General features: G+C 55.9%; 1 long non-coding RNA gene across 1 annotated transcript; it reads right to left on the bottom strand.

Moving 5' to 3' along the window:
- Nucleotides 1-1,898: 1,898 nt before the first annotated feature.
- Nucleotides 1,899-9,300, bottom strand: LOC133259421 (uncharacterized). Its single transcript, XR_009740386.1, has 3 exons — nucleotides 8,761-9,300; nucleotides 5,489-8,374; nucleotides 1,899-4,652 (listed from the first exon to the last, which is right to left on the bottom strand). It is a non-coding gene; the product is annotated as an uncharacterized LOC133259421 (long non-coding RNA).
- Nucleotides 9,301-20,106: the final 10,806 nt, after the last annotated feature.

The raw sequence follows: 20,106 nt of genomic DNA, 5'->3' as shown, positions 1-20,106 counted from the left end.
TCTGGCCCGCTGTCCGCAGCGCTGGGACCCGGCCAAATCTGTGTGCTGGGCCTGGTGTCACTCTCCAAGGTGCTGAAGACACTCATTCCAACCTCCAAGAGCTTCAAGAGGCTCTGACAAACACAGCCCGCTGGGCCTCTCTTTCACACATCGTGAGTTATGCTTCTGCCTGCGCATCTTGGGAGCAGAAGTATTTTTGTTAAACTTGGTCAGACATTGATCCTTCATGCCACAGTCTTGATCCAATCCCTCCTTCCCTTCCTCTCTCCCTCCTCTCTTCCTCCTTCCCCACAGCAATTCCCCCAAAGGAGAGAGAGGGACACCCTTCCTCTGCTTGTTCCCCTGGGAAGATGACTTGGAAATGTCCAGGTTTCTCCCAACCTTGAGAGTTCTGTTCAGGTAGGTGGGCAGAGCAGATGTGCCCTAGCACCACTCGGTGTAAAGCAGGCCTGTTTTTTGGTCCTAATCCTGAATTTATGCCAAGATTTGGTGGTCCAGGAGGCAGGGCCACCCCGTCATTCCCCACCTGTCTTAGTGTCACAGAATGTTCAGATTAATAACCAGGGCACATTCTCCAAAACCTACTCAAGGCCATCTGCATTGCCTGGAACCTCTCCTGCCAGGAAGCAAAGACCCCAGCCCGAGTTAGTTAGAGTGGTTCTGTGATCTGGCATTCAGGGCTCCATCTGACAAGCACATGCCCTTCATGGCCTTCCTCCCTGGTCCTTGTCACTGAGAGGAAGAAGATGCCAGGTGGGGAGGTGGGCTGCAGGCTGCCTGATCTGAGCATTGGCCAGGGGATAAAACCAACCCAAAGTGCCACACGGCTGGATGCAGGGGCCAACAGCCAGAGAAGGAGACAGGAAGGAGGGGCCAGCCCAGAGTGGCCAGCATGGGCTCTTCCCATCTGAGGGGGTGCTGGGTCTGCCACCAGGGTGCAACCCTGGAGGACTGGGAAGACTGCATGGCTTGTTTCTGAACCATCATTCATTTCTCAGTTTCCCCATCTGTAAAATTGCCATGTTGTCAGGGACCCGTTGCTGCAAGCTGGTCTCTGGGCCAGAGCTCCTTGCCCACCTCAGTGGGCAGTGTGGTCAGGGGCCCAGTGATGCCTGGGGTTGGAAAGAGGCCCTGAGCTCCCGACTGCAGACCCTCCTCCCCGGGCAGCAACTAGTGACACAGCCCTCCCTTCTCTGCAGCCCAGCTCTCGATTTCTAGCACAGGAATCTTAGCCAGTGTCATCTCCAGGTCTCCCTTAGCCCCTCTCCCTGAACAACTCAAGTGTGTGGGAAGGGAGCTGGAGATCCCTTCTTGGAGGAGGGGCAACATTCCATCAGAAAAACAGAGGCGCTGACTCTGATTCCCCATGCCTCTGTGTGTGTGGTGTGTGTTGGAGGCGGGGTTTGGGGGCTCACCGGGTGGCTGGAGGGACCTGTGGTGGTGTGGAGAGCTGATGAGGCCTGCAGTTAACGTGAGGTTGGTTTAGGGAAGTAGCATTTCCTAGTCAACCCCACTGCTCAGTGCTGGGGGGTGCAAGGGCAGGTTTTGTCCTGTCCTCTCTCCCTGTCAGTGGAGAGGGGCATGGGCACCCCCACATCCACAGAGAGAGGTGAGGGGGGCCCTGCCCAGGAGGGCTGTGATGGGATGGAGACCCCCACCCTGGGCTGGGCCTGAGGGTCACAGAGAAAGGGCAACCTGACCCACCGAGATGCTTAACCCTTCCCACCAGCTGCTAAACCAGAGAGGAATTAATTCCGGTGCCGTGATTCCTCTGAAAAGCGTCAAAACATGTAAATATCAAGCTCTTTTCCTTCAGCCACTAAAACAAATGGAAAAAAACATTTATTAGCATAGAGATGAGTTTAATCAAATCAGCCGGAGAACAAATTAGCCACAGGAAACGTAATGAACTGGGAATTAATTAGCAGCATAATGATGACAACTCTGCCTGCTGATCACCTCACGGCCACAGGCACTTCTCCAGCCCCACGAGGCTCCTGGCAGCTGATCTCGCCCTTTGCAAGAGGCTCTGAGCAGGGACCACCAGACAGTCCCTCAGCCCCCCAGGAGGCGGGAGGCAGGAGGAGAGGCTACGGTTGTGTGGGCGCCTGGGGTGGGGGCAGGGGCAGGCCTACAAGGTCTAGCGGGTGGGGCCCACTCTGCCCAGCTGCTCAGGGAAGCCCTGGGGGCCCAGGAACGGGACCAGAGAGCCTCAGACAGCAGTGACAGGGGTGCTCAGGAAGGGCCCCCCAGGGCTAGCTCCAAGACAGCCCTCCTAGAGTGTACTGGAAAGGTCTGGCCCTGGAGGGACCCCAGTGGAGAGGCCCCGGCAGCTCCGGGTCCCCGCTAAGTGTGGACTTCATGGTATGCAGCCCTCACCTGAACTGTTCCCCTCTGCATCCCATTGCCCCAAAATTCCAAGAGATCGTGGACAGTGAAAACCCTGCCTGGGATGCACGGTCCAGCTGGAATCAGATTGGTTTGTCGAAGATGACCCCCGCCTTCTACTGTCCAATTTCCCATGAAAATCTACTCAGATCAGCTTGAAGCTGTTTTCCCTTCTCTTTGCAAAAGCACATGTGATGAATCCTTTTCATCTGGTCAGGGCTGGGGCACCTCTTCCATTCCTGTCACCCCCATCCCCCAGACACCTTCCTGGGGACCCCTGAGCTTCCTGGTCTCAGGAGCAGCACAGGGAGGGGGCCCCGAGGTGGCTGCTGGAGGGGCCAGCCAGTTGGGGGTGGGAGGTCAGACTGGCTGTCTTGTTGGTAAGTCCAGGGCCTCTGTGGGCACAAGAGACCTGGGGTCTGTGGTCAAGCCACACAGGTGTCCCCTCCCCACCCTCTCCCTCTCTACCCTCAGGCAGAACACCCCCTGCTCCGCCTGCTCTCAGCTGGCCAAGACCCTCCAGCAGGTCAGCAAAGGGAGCCAGGCCGGTGCCCAGGTTTCCACAGATCCCTGCCCGCAAGAGGGGAGGAGCGCCCACCCCGCTCCTGCCAGGGCTCTGCAGGCCCCCGGGCTTCACTTCCGCATTGCGACAGAGCTGAGCTGGTGGATTTACCAGCGAGAGACGCCCATTTCTCCTGAGCCAGGAATTTTACACTCTGAAGATGAGAAGCCCTCTCCCAGCCTAGCCTGCAACGCTCTCTTCTGATTTTATGTGAGCTTCTCTAATAAACCGTTTAAATATACACTAATTGTGTTTATTGTATTCTTTTGTTATCACGTGTGTCGTTATGGGCATGGCTGTCCCTGGGGTCTCAGGGCCTTTCCCAGCCTCAGGCTGTGTTGTCTGTCCCTTTGGCTGTGTGTGTCTGTGTGTCCCTGTGTGTGTGTCTGTGTGTCCCTGTGTGTCCCTGTGTGTGTGTCTGTGTGTCCCCGTGTGTGTGTTTGTGTGTCCCTGTGTGTGTGTCTGTATGTCCCTGTGCGTGTCTGTGTGTTCCTATGGCTGTGTGTTTGTGTGTCCCTGTGGCTGTGGGTGTCTGTGTGGCCTTGTGTATGTTTGTGTGGCCCTGTGAGTATGTGTATCTGTGTGTCCTTGTGGCTGTGTGTGTCTGTGGCCCTGTGAGTGTGTGTCTGTGTGTCCCGGTGGCTGTGTGTGTCAGTCTGTGCATATGTGTGCATGTATCTGCATGTACCCGGTTTGTGTCTGCATGTGTTTGTATATGTTTGCTCCAACTGCACAGAACAGCACCTGCCTTTTAACAATAAGAAGAGACACTGCAGCAGCCTATGTGTCCACTCGGGCACTCGTGGGGACAGGACTGCCATGGTCACTGAGCTTGGTCCCCATGGAAGCAAAGGTGGGGTGACCTGGCGATGGCTCAGCCTGCGGCTTATCTTGAGTCGCCTGCACACAGGTCGGTGCTTCTCCTGCTCGGTTTCGGACCTTTTGGAGCCCAGACTGCTCAGCTGGGTGTGCTCCAAGGGAACGAGCATCCATCACCGCCTTTCGCTTGAAAGGAGTGAGGGTGGGGGCGTATTGTGCAGAGTCCAGGCCTCCAGGTGAGCCGAGGGGGAGGACCCTGAGAGCCGCCTGCCCCTCCAGGATGCTCGCTGGTGGGAGCAGCCAGGCCTTGAGTCCCCTCCCCTCCCAGGGCACAGGCCACCTCTGCTCACAACTGTGGATTCCTCGCAGGGGATTTTATTTCAGCCCAGACCAGACCTGGGCTGCTGCATCCACCTCACGGGAGGAGCCCTGGGTGCCAGCCTGCCCCTCCGAGGAGACTGGGAGACAGGCAGTCACAGCCCCGGATCTTGGGTCAGGTTCCCCGGCTTAGAGCAGCTTCTCCAGGGAGCACTGTTTGTTTTCATTAATGGGTGAGGGGTCCAGGGGACAGAGCGGGGCGGGTGCAACGCAGACAGACGGGAAGGGTCGAAGCTTGTGGATTTCAGCGAAGAGCAGGAGAACTTGGGGTGGAGGGGTGTCCAGGGCGGCTACACCCCCACAGTTCTCACCAGAGAGTGGCCGCAGTGGCCTTCCAGTCGACTCAAACCGGGTCCAGGGCCCAGGCATGTTGGGGTGTGTGGCCGTCCACTCATTATCAGGGCTGCATCCACAGGAGACGTGGGGGATACACAGGTGTGAACATCTCACTGAGCCTGTCCTAAGGCTCATGCACAGTGCGGGGCAGGCACTTTCTAGCAAGACCCTGTGGGAAAGGGCTGCCTTCAACCATGCCTTCTCTTCCTCGGGTGGGGACGGGTAGTGGCCCCTTCTCCCTGTTCGCACCGGTTGCTTATGGAGAAGGGGACCCGAGGCTGGGGAGGCATTTATTTCTGGGGCCATGTCATTGCCCAGGTGAGCTGTGCTCCCCACACCCCAGGCGGACGGGCCTGTCTGGTGCCTCCACACCTGCCCAGGGCTGGGCACGAGGCACTGATTCTTAAGGGAGGAAAACGCCACAAGTTGCAAAGTCCGAGCACTTGGGACCTCAACTCTGGAGTCAGATACACTTTGCAAAGAAGCGCTGGTGCATCAATGGTTGAGAATCCACCTGCCAATGCCGGGGACATGGGTTTTATCCCTGATTTGGGAAGATCCCACATGCCTTGGGGCAACTAAGCCCATGTGCCACAACTACTGAGCCCAAGACCTGTAACTTCTGAAGCCCATGTATGTGGACCCGGTGTCCTTCAACAAGAGAAGCTACAGCTATAAGAAGCTGGCCCACAGCAAATAGAGAGTAGGCCCCTCCCCCCACTGTAACTGGAGAAAGCCTGTGCAAAGCAACGAAGACCCAGCACAGCCAAAATAAATCAAAAAATAAAAAAAGATGCACCTGGACCCTCCAGGGTGGACCCTGCTGTAGCCTCCTGTCCTGGGGATCAGCAGCTTTCGCACAACGTTGGCAGTTGGGTCAGCTTCCAGCTGAGCACACTTACAGCCCCAACACAGGTGGGGAGCGCTCACTCCTCCCAGGCAGGGCTGACACAGTGAAGCTCACGACCCCCAGAGCATGCCCCATCTGGGTCTCAGGTTCCTCACCTCATGACAGGGTTGTCCCAGCCCCTCACCCACAGCTGGAGAAGCTCCAAGCAGGGTACTTTGGTCCCCATTCCTGCAGTGAAGTGCATTTCCTGGGTCCTGGGCTCCAGATGTGTGTCTAACAGGTAGGGAGACAGGAGACTGGTGCCTGGAGAGGCCAGGGGTGGCTGCCAGTGGGGCATCCCGAGAGCCATCCTCGAGGATGGGCCACGGGCCTCAGCCGGTCTGTAAACAGCAGCAAATTCCATACAAGTCATTGATTAGCGAGTATTGTGTAATTGCAGGGTAATCACATGGTTATTTTCACTTTGCAAATTAAAGTGTTACTATGAGATGGGACAATTATGCAGGGTAATTATGCACCGATTCACACGCTAATGAGGGGAACAATGATCAGGTACTCCATAGGCTCCGTGGCTACTGTACACGCGTGGAGTTGTCACCGTGTAATGGTGTGCTGACCGGAGGAGCGGCCGAGCACACAGGTGTCCTCACGTCACGCCTGGTCCCTACCTCCCTGCGCACAGCTGACCCTACAAGTGACACCAGTGACCTGGGGAGGCGCTCCAGACAACCCCACTGTGGACTTGGCCGGGCGGGTCCAGTTTTGCAGGAAAATCATTCTCTCCTGAACCCCCTGGGGCTAGGGCAGCACTGGCTGCCCTCCGGAGGAGACAGGCAGGAACTGGGCAAGAAGCCATACCCCTGACTCACCTGGTACACTCCAGGCTGCTCCTCTCCCAGTGGTCACCTAGTGGTGACCCGGCAGGCGACCTGTCTGGGTGCAGTTCGCCCCATCCTGGAGAGGCGAGGGCCCCCAGCAGGCCGGTGTTCACTGTCCACTCAGTGTCAGTCCTCCTGCCCTGATGCCCCCTCCCCGATGTGCAGTGGTCAGATGGAGGCTGCTACCCCTGAGAGGGAGTGCCCAGAGTTCACATGTTGAAGCCCTAAGGTGATGTGTAGGGAGGGGCCTTTGGGAGGCCAAGAGGTTCTGAGGGTGCAGCCCCCATGAAGGGATTAGTGCCCCCATAGGCAGAGGCTCAGGGCCCCAATCTCTCTCTGCCGGGTGAAGGCCCAGCGAGATCTGCCATCATGAACTTGAATTCAGCCATACTGGCATCCTGACCTCTGACCTCCAGCCCCCCAGAGTGGGGAGATCCCCCTCTACCCTCATCTGCCACATTTTTGTTACTGCAGGCCAAGCTGGCTGAGACAGACTTGAGGAGCTGACCCCAGGGGTCCCAGGGGTGTGTTCTGCTTGGGAGGGGATCTGGGGTCTCCCAGACAAATGTGTGGCCCTCCTTGGTCTCTCTGGTCCAACGACCCCACACAGTAGGCACTCCGTGGGGCCTATTACTGATTGACAGCCCCGAAGCAGCTGAGAGCGTTCTTACCTGAGGGCCCGGATTCATGAGTCCTGTTTAGTCCTCAGCACCCAACGCCCAGTCCTTTGGTGGAATCCTCTCCCTCCGGCCCCTCTGCCCAGATGGTCCTCCCATGACCCGGGCACCACCGGGGAAACCTTCCATCATCCCCAGGAAGGTCCAGGCCGGCCCCCAGGGACCTGCCCTCCCTCAGCATCCGGTGTTTCTGTCCCGGTGCTGCTTTCGACCTGTTCTCACCCCTCCCCGCTGACCTGGGATCCGAAGGCCATCTGGCTGGGCTCGTGTCGCCCCGCAGGGGGCCCTTGGTTCTGCCCCTGAAACCTGGGCCTGCTCGTGACTTTGATGCAAGGACACCAAAGCCGTGGCCGTGGAGTCACACGGGGGAGTGGTTCCTCATGAGTCCTTGTGGGAGGGCTCAGCGGTCCCTCTTCCCCCATACTCCCATCAGGAGCCCAGTGCAGGGCACCCCCTCAGCTGTCCCAGAGGCCCTGCCTCCCCCTTCAGCCACCTCACCTGTGGGCCCTTCTCCCTCTGCACCTCGGCCCCACCTGAAGAGCCAGGCAGGTGCAGAGATGACCCCAACTCCACCCGCATCGCCCTCCCTCCTACGCCATCAGCAAGGAGACCGCTGGTTGATTAAACTCTGAGCAGGGAGAGGGGGCTGACCCAGGTCACTTGGAGCCGCAGCCACTCAAAGACCAGAGTCGGAGCTGCACCCGGTAATTTAGTCACAGTGAAAAGGGCAAGCAGAAAAGGTCAATATTGTTCTGAATTAGACCAACCTCTTCCTTTCTGTCGGGGACACTGGCTAGCGGCAATTTAGCAGCGAGAAGAAAAGGTTAGGTGTGCGGGCCCTGGGGTGACAGGGGCGGGTGACAGGAGCGGGAGGGTCTGGGGACACACGCGTACAGGCTGTCCACTGTGGCCTCTGGTACAGGCTGGCCCACTGGAGGTGTTGCAAACCTCACACTAGCAGCGGGGGCGCGTCTCCAGGGTTGGTGCCGGGCTGGGGGGACTGGGGGCTGGGGGCTGGGGGTGGTGTTCGGGCTCTGGGGTCACACTCAAGGCCACTAGGCCTGGTTCCCAGCACCACGGGCTGCCCCCTCCCTGTCTGCACATCCTTACCTCCAGCTGCTTCTCACTCTGCACCTTCTTTATTCCTCAGTTTTCTCCTCTTGTCTGTCTCTTCACTTTATGTTGAAATGCCCACCCTAAGAACAGGTTTCTTCCAGGGAGGGGAACCCGGCAGCCCCTAAGTGGGGTGAATCCTAGCAAGGAAGGCAGCTCCCTTGGGCCCCAGGGACACTTGCCCTCCTGCCAAGGGGGTTCAGAGGGGGTCAGGATCTCCTTGGAGGCACAGGCGGCTCCCGGGCACCAGCTGTGTCCCTTCCAGGGGAATCCTGTCTGGTGCTTCCTCTTCACGGCTCCAGAGCTCTTACACCGTTTGTTTAGCGTGAATTCTAGGTCACTGTGGCGTTGGTCAAAATCCCCTACGTCGTTCCTATAGTGAGAACACAGCCCCCCAGAAGTACGTCCACCTGGAAGTGGCGAGAGGGACGCTGTTTGGTAAAAAGAGTCTTGAGATCACCCTGCATGAACCCAAGGACAGTGCCCTGAATAGAGATGGGCAGAGGGATGGCCAAGTGAAGATGGGGACAGAGAGGCAGAGAGGGAAGGACAAAAAGGAGGAGAGAGGGAGAGGCAGAGACAGACAGAGAACAGACAAGCCGAGAGAGACTCGGGACTGACTAGCCCCGAGGCTGTCCTCGCAGCTGTATCCTCGCAGGCTCCCTCCCTGGACCCAGCTGGTCACAACTTCAACTGTGATCAGAGGACCAGACCACTGGTCAACACGCAGAGATGGTTTCCAGAACACTCGAGACCGACCTGGCTCCTGGGTTCCTGCAGGACTTCGCGATCCAAAGGTCCTGGTTCTTGCCTTTCTGACCCACAGACGATCCAGCACCGAGGTACCCTCATCTCCACCCTCCTTCATCCCAGAGGAGACGCAGGCTCCTCTGCCAAGAGGCCTAGGGGTGGGGATAAACGCAGGAAGCAAACTAGATTTTCCCTTCAATCTGCTGACGGGCAAGGGAGTGAGCAGAGCTGGGGGCAAGAGGGTGACCTCACCTTTCCCAACATTCAACCCAATGGCCTCAACCTCATCGCAGACCCCACGTTCTCCCTAACAATGGGGACACTTCGAAGGATGAAAAAACAAAAAGGAAACTCAACATAAATTTTAAAGAACATGAAAAAACAAAACAGGCCCCTCTCATTGTCCATCACGTTGTTATTCAATCGGGCGTGCAGTTTAAAAAATAACTTCGTCTTTTACTGAAAAAGAATTAAAGGTAATTTAAACCTAGCACAGGAGAGAGAATTTAGGAGGACACAGTTCCTGAGAAAGGCTCCTGACATGTTACACTCTGGAGCCACGCGGCCGAGCGGGTTCTCAGGCCCATTTTGTGAACAGAGGTGCTGGACACACCAGCAGGAATGGGTGCTTCCTTGGAAAAACCTGTGGGCAAGTGGGTGGCAATCCCAACAGTTCGCTTGCGGTTGTCAGGATGTCCTTCCGGTGTGGACACGCAAAGCCCTGCAGGCACTCTGCGGGATATTCCAGAGCACCCATGTCCTCGCTGCCAGGCCTGGTGGTTCTCCATCCTCCGATGGTTCTTTGTCCCAGGGGAGCCCTGGGACTGGAGGCCCCTGATGACAGCCTTCTCCTCACAGTCGCACTGAGGTTTCTTTCCAGAAACAAATCCTTGCTCAGTGCAGTAACTGCAGATTGTGTCTACTCTGAAGCGAGCAGGTCATTATCTGATCATCTGGTTCCAACAAGTAGTAATAGGGTGGGAGGCCACGGGGAGCTCACAGGAGTGACAAAGACACCCTTGTAAGTCAGGCCCAGGGTCCACGATGAGCCGAGGGGCCCGGTGACCACAGGCTGCAGGTGGGATCCAGAAACCACCCCCATGGTACAGGGCACCATCTGGGGTCCAACCTTGAAGGCGTTAAATCGATGCAGATGCTGGAGGCCAGCAACCCACCAGGAAGGATGAGTGGGGGCCTGGATTGCCCAGCAGTCATGCTTCAAAGCTTGTCTCTGCCCCTTCCCTCCAGTGCGGACCTGCCTGGGGGCCCCTCTTTATCACTTCCAGGTCAGGGGCAAAGCAGATTCAGAGCCAGGCGCCTGGGGGAACCATCCCCCCATCACGCATGTGAGTGTCTGAGCAGATGGATAGCAGGACCTGGTGCACCTGCTTTTCAGAACCCAGGCTGTCATTACGCCTCACAGGGACTGTCCACATTGCACTGGCCCCGAGGAAGGCTGGAGGGTTACACCACATCCCGCTTCTCCAGCAGTCACAATGCCACGATCTACCCAGGAGAAGCAACAACATGTCCACAGAGAAACTGATGCATGCGTATTCATAGCAGCCTTATGTACCAAAACGGAGACGGACACAACAGATGTCCGCCAGTGGATGAAGGATAAGCAAAACGTGGTCCTTCCGCGAAGCGGAACATGATTCAACCTGTGAAAGGATGAATCTCTGACATAGCCTTCCAAACCCGAGGCTGATTTAAGGAAGCTAGACACACACTGTAGGACCTCATTGATGGGAAACATCCAGGTCTGAGAGAGGCAGAGCCATGTGGATGCATCCTGGGTGGATGAGGACCTTGGGACTGGATCCTGAGAGCGTTTGAGCTGAACAGGTGAGGCCTGGACCAGCCAGCTGGGCCAGCTCCTTATTTTCTCAAAAATTCAGGGAAGAGCGTACAGCCCAGGAGTCCCAGTGACACATCGGCCTCTCGGGTGGGCGTGTGTTTATTTCTCTCCACACCCCCATGCATGTTTCCCTACCGCTCTTCTTCCTCTTCGGCAAACATCAGGAATTTTTTGAGTCACCAAAGATCTGGAGAAATTGCTTAACTGAGTGCAGGGGGCTAACTAAAGAGTGAGGGGACATCTCTCTGGGTCCCCATGGGCCAGGCCCAGGGGTCTCCTCAAGTCCTCTCTGTTCAGACACCTGAGGTCAGACCCCTGCCTCACCTGGCTGTGGTGGAAACAGTCCACAGGACCCCCACAAAGGTAGGTTACAATGCAAGTGGGCGGGGTCCTGTGGTTGGAGCCAGATCTTAGGATGGAGACCCTCTCTGGCTCAGCTTGAGTGAGATGTCTCTTTCTGGCCAATCACTTACGGCCATAGCAGATGTGGCCATGGGGTTGACCTTGAAGGTGGAGATGAATGCGGGGTTGACCTTAAGGCAGAGGTACCGCCTGCACATGGAGCATCCAGACAGATTCTTGTCTGCCTCTCAGCTGGATGTGAGTGTGAGCGAGGCCTGGGGACACTGGGAAAGGCTTCGTGGGTGCTGCCTTATCAAGAGCTTGCTGGCAGGCTGGCCTGAGGACAGGACCACGGGTCCTACCCTGAGACCAGGTTGAGATTCCCAGGGAGAGCTCAGGGCTGGGGTCTGAGAGACAGAGTAGACAATTTCTCTCACAGTCACAGCGACACACGCCCCAGTGTGTATGTGTGTGTGTGTGTGTGTGTGTGTGAGTGAGTGTGCGTGTGTGTCAGAGTCAGCACGTGTCAGTGTTATGCATGCACACACACACATGTTGTGGTGACAATGGCCGACATCCTCTTGGTTTGGGGCTGCAGGCTGGGGGAGGGGCTCCGACAGCGCATCTTTGTGGGAGCCCAGCTCGCACACAACCGCCCTCCAGACGCGCCTGCGCCAGCCGGGCTCTGTCCCGCCCTCTCTCTTCTGGAGTGTCTCCCCTGTAACTGACAATTAATGTTCCAAAGAACACGAAATGGAGGAGAAATTACAGCAATTCATCAGCTGAAATTATAGGTGTAGACACATGTCAGCAGTGGAAACCATTTCTATCAAAATTAAAGTATTTAGAGATTTTCCTTAAATTTCAAATTATGCAAATCCCGTTTCCCGCGCCGCTGCTGGATCACCCAAAACGCCACACATACAGTTGTGACTCCCACCCTGTGGCTGCTCCCCAGCTGCCCAGCTCACAATGGGCCCAGAGACCTGGCCAGGGAACCGGGCAGGGCCATCCATGAGGAGGACCCTGGGGGCTCAGAGGCCATCAGAACTATACAAACAGGCCAGGCAGACACAGGCGTTCACTTTAGCCGCCATCTCTGCTATATGCTTATCAACCACTCAGCGGCCGTTGGCTAGAGAGACGGTCAATGGGGCACGCAGCTAGCCGACTCCCTGCACTGCAGCTGGGTCAGGCCCAGGGCAGCTATGAGCAGAGCCCAGATGGGCCCAGGTTCTTGCTAAGAGCCAGGGACTCCTGGAGCCGGGCTTCTCCAACCCAATGCACCCAGGAGCCTCCTGGACCCCGTGTTAGGGTGCAGATTCTGACACTGAAGGTCCAATTCCATATCTCTAAGCAGCACCCAGCTGATGTGGCAGGAGCTCTGAGGAGTGGCCATGCCTGGGGACCCTGGGGCTGGATTAGCCCTGGAGACCACATGAACCAGGCCCTACTGCCGCCCGGGACCTCAGCTGGCTGCCCTGTTGGAGGGGGAGGCTAGGCGACCTCGGGTCTGAGTCCTGCAGTCAGGTCTCGCCTGCCTGGGAGCCAGGCTGTGTGGCTGGCTGCTGGCCATTAGCTCTGGGAGGCGCACGTGGTCCCAGAGCTGTGTCCCCACTGTCACTTAATTTCAATGTAATTGATGTCGCTTTGGGTCCCCAGGTCCCCTGTGAAATGCCTAATGAATTCACAGTGATTAATGCTGTTCTGACCTCAGGACAGTGGCCAATCAGCACGGCAGCTCCTGACAAGGTTAAGCGGGCCAGGGACACTGTAGACCCAGATGGGGGTGGGGGCCTCTCTACACCCCCTACCCACAGACCGTGTAATTAAGCTGCTCTGCAGGGTGGGGAGTGGGGGAGTGGGCTTCTAGTAAGTCAAGTTAGTGGGAGGAGGGGAGGAAGGTGAAGGTGTCTTCAGCCTGGGGGCTTTGTGGGCAGGGCTGGGAGTCTGGTGGGGAGGAGGGAGAGCTGTGTACCCCCTCCTGCTCCTGAGTCAGGGATCTGAGCACCTTGCTGCTGTTGATGCCCCAAACCCCCTAAAGGAGAGATTCCCAGCTCTGGGGCTGAGGGCAGTGGCCTTTGATTTATGATTTCAAAGACCACCCCCAGGGGTCAGACACCAGTGTGGCCACTGAACCCCTGTCCAACGCACTCTGCTGAGGTGGCGGGAGACGCCTCTTGGGGTCCCATCCTCCTCTTTGTTAGACCTTACCTCTCCGTGGAGAGGCAGAGTGGGCAGAGGGTCAGCAGTCACAGTCTGATGCCTGATGGAACCTTCTCCCTCCAGGTCGGGGGGCATAGAAGGGAGGGGACCAGGGGGGCCTCCAGAAAAACCGTTTCCCAAAGACCACCACCCGGTCCCCCCATGGGGATGTGGAAGCCAAGCCACCCTGCCAGGTGACCCAGCGCTGCCCACGCCTCTCTGAGTAGCTGGGGAGGCTCCCCCTGGAATCTGCAGATGTCCTGCTCAGGTGGAGCTCAAACTCCTGCACCGTGGAGACTGAAGGGCCCAGGGCCATGGCCAGCTCTGCTGGCCAGAGTCACCTCCACCCACTGCGGGGCCAAAACTCAGGAGATGGACAATGTCCACCCCGTGCTTAACCTTGGATGGTGGGGCCTCTGGCCCAGACACCCCTGGGTCTGTGTAACTCATGGTTCAATATCATGGTGTTTCTCTCCTATTTTTAGCATCTCTCTCCCACTCCCTTTTTTCCTATCTGATAAGTTTTGGAGGAACCAGTTCTGGGATGGACTGGTCTCTGCCACTTCTCTCCTCAGTAAATTCTGCCCTTATTCCCCTCCTTCTCCTTTTGTGGGTGTGCTCTCTGGTTCTCCTCTGGCTTCTTGAGTTGAACACTCAACTCATTTGTATACAGTCCTTTATGTCTTTTCATAAATGAACTTAGGTCTCAAAATTTACCTGATCGATGGCCAATTTGGCTACACCTACGAACAAAGTCATAGGGACTTTATGGTTTTAATGTTCTAATTTTTCTCTAGGATTTCCTCCTAAACACAGGTGATTCAGAACAACCAACATGAAGATTTAGATTTTAAAACAACGCTTTCTGTTTCCAATTCTATATAATACACAGAATCAGGCTAACGAAACCCTAGCACAGTGGATTAGGCTGTGGGCATGTAAGAGGAGCTTCTCAGGTGCCTGGAAGCAGGTTCTCTCAGTGGTTTCCAGGAACCTTTCTTGTTTGGTTTACCTCTGAGAAAGGGCACATGGGCTACCTTCCCTCCATGGCCACCAAGTCACCACAAACTTGGCAGGAGCTAGGTTAATGAGATTTCACAACAAAGAGATGACCTCAGGGACTCAAGGAGCTGGTGTGAGCTCTGTAAATACGTCTCCATGGAACGTTGCACCCACTCATCTCGCAGAGATGCACTCAACCAAGAAGCAACCATGGAACCAGCATTTTTGAAGGCTTGGGACCTTCCTGCAGGCACCGGGGTGGGTGGGGGAGAGGGCAGACTTTTGCATTCCAGAGGCTACAGGCATGTGGGCCGCCACCAACTAAAGTCCTCCAAAGGTGTCCCTGCAGCCCCAGGCCCAGAGTCAGGGAGGTCACGCCCCCTCCAGCTGGTGCCTCCTGGACTCGAGTCTTTGCCACAACTTGTGGCCTGATCGGGAGCCTCCCTTGGGCAGTGTTTGTCCACTTTGGTTGGTGATGGTCTCAGGCCACAGACTCTTCTTAGGACAGGTCTTTGGGGACCCTCCCAGCCCTTGTCACATATAACATGAGACTCATAATTCTACCCCTAGCCCCATGGCTGAAGAAAGATCCACAGAAGCCCTGGATATAAATATGTTTTATAAACTTCATAAGAATGATCTCAGGAGGGATATCGTGGCCCAAGTTTTAAATCCCACTGAGCCCGAGATTCTGGAAAGAATTGCTTTGGGCTCAGACACACCTGGGGAGCCAGGTGGATATCAGCATTCCTGAGGCCTATTTCACCTCTGACCTCAAGTCCTGCTCCTGGGCCTCCGCCGTCATGCCCTGGAGCCCAGGCTCACTCACCTGAGCTGGGCCTGCACATGGCAGTAGTCAGGGAGGTGCCTGGGTGATTGGCCTCCCCTGCAGTGGCTCCTCTCTTGGCTCCTCAGGGCGGGTAGTCCCTCCTCTCCCTGGAGATGGGTCCTGCCCTGGTGCTCTGGCAGCAACAGCCGTGTGGGTCCAGGCCAGCTAGGGGTGGGGAGAGGACCGGGGGTGAGGGTGGCACAAGGGCTGTGGGGACAGCAGACTGGACCCAGGGCAGCCCAAGGCCATGGGGAGTTCTGCGCGGGAGAGGACAGGCCGGTTGGGGGTTCCCAGTGCAGTGAAGATACAGAGCCAGAGACAGAGGGGTGGGGCCAGTGGGGAGAAGCCAGAGGGTGGGGCTGTGGGCTTTTGTGGCGCAAGTAACAATTGTTCAGCCCCTAGAGTTTACTAACATCCCAGGCACTAACACCAGGCATTGGTCCTCAGCCCCCTGGAGGTGGTCGGATGTCCCATTCCCCAGACAGGGGACTGAGGCTGGAGGTCGGGTGAGGTGTCCAGTGCCAGCCTGCTGCAACCCTGGCTCCCACTCCAGCTCCTCTCCGGCTCTGCCCTTCCCTTGGGGTCTTGCTGGTGAGAAGGAGACCTAGCCTCTCTGAAGTAGCCCTTCCCAGGTAAGCCAGGCTCAAAATGGGGCTGAGAGTCCCCAGGCCAGGTGCCCTCTGAGTCCAGGTGAGTCCAGCAAGGCCAGAATCAGTCAGAGCATCAGGGGCCTGTGACACCCCTGCCTACACCACCCTGAGCAGATCCAACTGGCGGGGAATTTACAAGTTTCCATCATATGGGAGCGGGGGCGTGGTACTGAGAGTGTCACAAACTGTCAGAATAACTGTCCCAGGTCTCTGGCCCCCTCTGCACACAAACAGGCTGTACTGCTCTTTGTCTTGTTTGACCCAAGATGTCCTTGACCTCAGCAATCCTGTCACCCATCTACCAAAAATCCTTTAAAAAAGTGATGACCTGTGACCCTTTTATTGTTGTTCAGTTGCTCAGTCATGTCCAACTCTTTGTGACCCCAAGGACTGCAGCACACCAGGCTTCCCTGTCCTTCACCATCTCCCGGAGCTTGCTCAAACTCATGTCCATTGAGTCAGTGATGCCATCCAATCATCTCATCCTCTGTTGTCCCCTTCTCCTTCTGCCTTCAATTTTCCCCAGCATCAGGATCGTTTCCAATGAGTCAGCTCTTCATATCAGGTGGTCAAAGTATTGGAGCTTCAGCATCAATTGACTGGTTTGGTCTCCTTGCTGTCCAAGGGACTCTCAAGAGTCTTCTCCAGCACCACAGTTCAAAAGCATCAATTCTTCGGCTCAGCCTTCTTTATGGTCTAGCTGTACACGACTACTGGAAAAACCATAGCTTTGACTAGTCGGACCTTTGTTGGCAAAGTAATGTCTCTGCTTTTTAATACACTGTCTAGGTTTGTCATAGCTTTCTTTCCAAGGAGCAAGATCTTTTAATTTCATGGCTGCAGTCACCATCTGGAGTGGTTTTGGAGCCCAGGAAAATAAAGACTCTTACTTTTCATTGTTTCTCTGTCTATTTGCCATGAAATGATGACACCTATAACCCTAAAACTTCTCTAAAAATAGCCTTTAAAATAAGTGATGGAGTGAGATGTAGATTTAAGAATGTTCAGGTAATTAGTGAACTGGCAATTTCTAGGTGAATTTCCACATCGCTTTCCAGTGGATTTTTTTTTTCTCTTTCTTTTTAGCAGTTAAAGCAAGATGTCATGATCACCCTTGAGATATTTTTGTTTAGGGTGGCCAAGACTCTCACACTGGAGAAATGAGACTTTGGAACATAAAATTGCTTCTGAACAAAAGTCAAACAAATAAGGCATTAGCACTCAGGAGGGATCAAGTATGTCTTTAGGAAGCAGAATGGGAAGAAAATTCAGCAGGTAGCACTAAGCCCACAAAACGATTTGCTGCCAGAAACTCTGTCATCACAAGAGCATCAGTGGGGGTTGAAACAGAGCTGGGGTCTTGGGCCCTTGTATTCTGCTCCTGGCAGGAAGCCAGGCATGTCACCGCCCAGAATTGATGCCTGGGACCTGCCTCTCTGTTTGGGGTCCCCAGAGACAGATGTACATACACAAGTGCAGAGACACATGCACACACACAAAGGAGGGCGCTCCTAGGGAATCTGGTCGGGGTAGGGCAGTCGGGAGGGGTGCAGTGGCGTTCTGGATGACAGCATACCCAGAGGTGGGTGTACCTGGAGGGTGGAGGCCCCCGTGTGCACATTCTGACGCCCCCAGTCATTGCGGGGAGGCTGTTCCCTGCCTTCTCACTTCCCTGGTGGCTCAGGAGAAAGGCCAGGGTAGAGAGAAAGAGAGAAGGCAGGTGGGAATAAACTGGAGCGTGGGAGGGGGCGGCCCAGGAGAGGGGCAGAGCCGACTGCATCTGCTCCACTGAGCTTCAAACCAGCTGTGACATTTCCCTGTGTTTGCAGTTTGGGGAGCATGCTTGTGTATACCGAAGTAGACACTAAGAGAATAAATGGGACCTGTTTCTCCTTCAGTAAGTGTGAGCTGAGCTCCCAAGGGCATTGACTCAGTGGCCAGAGGCAGACCTAGGTTCCTGCCTGTGAGGCATGTTGGTGTGTGACCTTTATCCTATCACACTGGGGTCCCATCAAGGGGGCCTGAGGCACTGGCTCTGACTGTCCCCCAGGGGCAGTGCTGACAGCCTGGGTGAGAAGCAAACCACCACAGATTGTCCAAGCAAGACTCTCCAGCAGATGTCTAAGAGTTAAGGGTGAAGCTTTCAGCCACAACACAGGTAGGAGGTCTCACTCAGCATCTTGGCAGAGCCAGGTGGACAGAGCCCCTCCCCTCACATGCATGCACAGTCATGTGTGCTCACATGGAAGACACACACCTCATGCCCATGTGCGTACACACATACAGGCACATGTACATATGCACTCCAGAGACACACAGGAAACTGGTCTGGTTCCAACTCTGTTCAAAGGCACTGGGCTCTCCCAGGACTCAGCTTCCTCATCTGTGAAATGGGGATGATGGTTCCCACCCAGCTGCATCTCAAAATGCAGAGAAAAATCGATGGAGATGACAGACAGGAAGATTGGTTTGAGGGCGAGAGCTCTTTCTGGGTAGAAGGACGTGTCACCCGGAGGAGGTTGCTAATATTGTCGCTGGGCCTGTGAGCTGAGGACAGCTGAGTGTGACCCAGACCTCAACAGACTCTAGGCAGGTGTGGGAAGGGGTGGGCAGGAATGAACTGACCCCTGGTTTGGGAACACAGAAGCAGAAGGCAGGTACCCGAAGCGCCCTCCTCAGGAGAAGTAAGACTTGGTGGTTGAGGAGGCACCAGAGGTGATGGCTTAGATGCAGAGCTCACAGGCGGCTACCCAGTCACTGGCTACACTGAAAATTACAGAAGGGTGGGAGGACATGGGATACCCTTTGCCCCACTCTTTCTTTCCCTAATGTCTCTAATCAGTACCTTAAGAGGTAGCTTGCTGAAGCTGTGGGCCCTCTCCCAGGGAGGTCTCCTCTGCCATCGCCTGTGCATGGGAGCTTTCCAGCTTGCATTCCCGGCTGGGCACCCCATCCCAGTAGGCTGTGGGCTCCATGAGTATGCGCCAAGCCTGAATTTCTTCTCACCTGAACCCTCATGTGGCCCAGAGCCAGGAACAGAGTACAACAGCACCTGACCTTTGGCCTTGTAGCCACTCGCCTCTTGTTTCATTAAATGCAGTGAAATACCAGTGCACACATATTCCAGTCGTGCTCATGCTCCGTCGCTCAGTCGTGTCCAGCTCTTTTCGACCCCATGGACCGCAGCTCTCCAGGCTCCTCTATCATCAGATTATCCAGGCAAGAATACTGGAGTGGGTCACCATTTCCCCCACCAGGGTGTCTCCCAAACCCAGGGATCAAACCTGCGACTCCTGCATCTCCTGCATTGGCAGGTGGATTCTTTACCACTGTGCCACCTGGGAAGCCCCATATATTCCAATGGGAAACAGTAATTCACAAATTCCTTGGGGTTCGTTGCAATTAAATCTGCCCTCCAGGTGAACACACCTGTGAGGAGCCACATGTCTGTGCAGGTAGCAGCCACAGAGCTGAGTACTTGCAGGGTTCCATCCTGGAGATACCATGGTCGGGGACAGACGGACGGCCAAGGGTCTGGAGGGTGGAGGGCAGGGTCAAGAGGCACCATCCAGCACCTTGGAGAGCGCCTGCCTCTCAGCCACCTCACAGGTTTGCTGTTCCCCTGGGACCCCAGGATCACAAGGGCTGATGCATAAAGCCATGCTGGATGAAGCTTCTCCAGGATGAGAGGGCCCACTTTACCTCTCTCAGCATCCCTTACTCAGAACAGGAGGCAGATCCCAGTTTGCTCACCCCTAGCTCCCTAGTTGTGTGATTTGGGGGGTTGGGGGTGGACCTCACAACATCTTGGGGCATCCGTCCCACCAGCAGGATGAGGTTTCCTCTTCCTGGAAGGGGGGCATTAGTCCAAACTGAGGCCTCATCAAGGGACTTTGGGTGTCACCTGCTCTGGATTACTGGTTCACCTTCCAGCATCTTCTCTACTCTTGCTACCCCTCTGCCCCAAGTCCACCCTTCTGTCTCTCTAAAAACACTGTCAGTGAACCAAGACCCCACACAGGCCTGCAAAGCCACTCCACAATGGAGTCTGTAATTGCTGAGAATTAATTCGCTAATTGCCACAAACCTGCATCCCTTTTGTTTCATATCAATTAGCAGAGTAATTTAAAAAGCAGGCTCCTTAGTGCTCCTCCCTGCAGACTCTGTTGTGGAACTGACAAGGTGAGGCCACCATTCCGGCCCCCTCATGGCCCTGCCCTCAGGGTGGCTTCTGCAAATCGTGTCCTCTGGCAGGAGGCCCCTGAGGTCAGGAGGCTCTGAGGGCAGGGCCAGCCCTGGGGTGTGTCCTATCAGAGCCTTGGCAGGCATGCCCCCCACCAGCTCCTGGTCTTTGCTGGGTTGGCCAGCCTGGCTGAGTGGCCACTCAAGGGCCCTTAGGGGCTCTCCTCTGCCCACCCCACCATTTTCTTCCACTAGATGGGCAGCTTTGTGTGTCTTTCAGAAGC

This window comes from Bos javanicus, chromosome 13, assembly GCF_032452875.1.
Source record: "Bos javanicus breed banteng chromosome 13, ARS-OSU_banteng_1.0, whole genome shotgun sequence".
In the NCBI taxonomy this organism is placed as follows: domain Eukaryota; kingdom Metazoa; phylum Chordata; class Mammalia; order Artiodactyla; family Bovidae; genus Bos; species Bos javanicus.
This window is presented reverse-complemented; position numbering and strand designations above follow the sequence as displayed.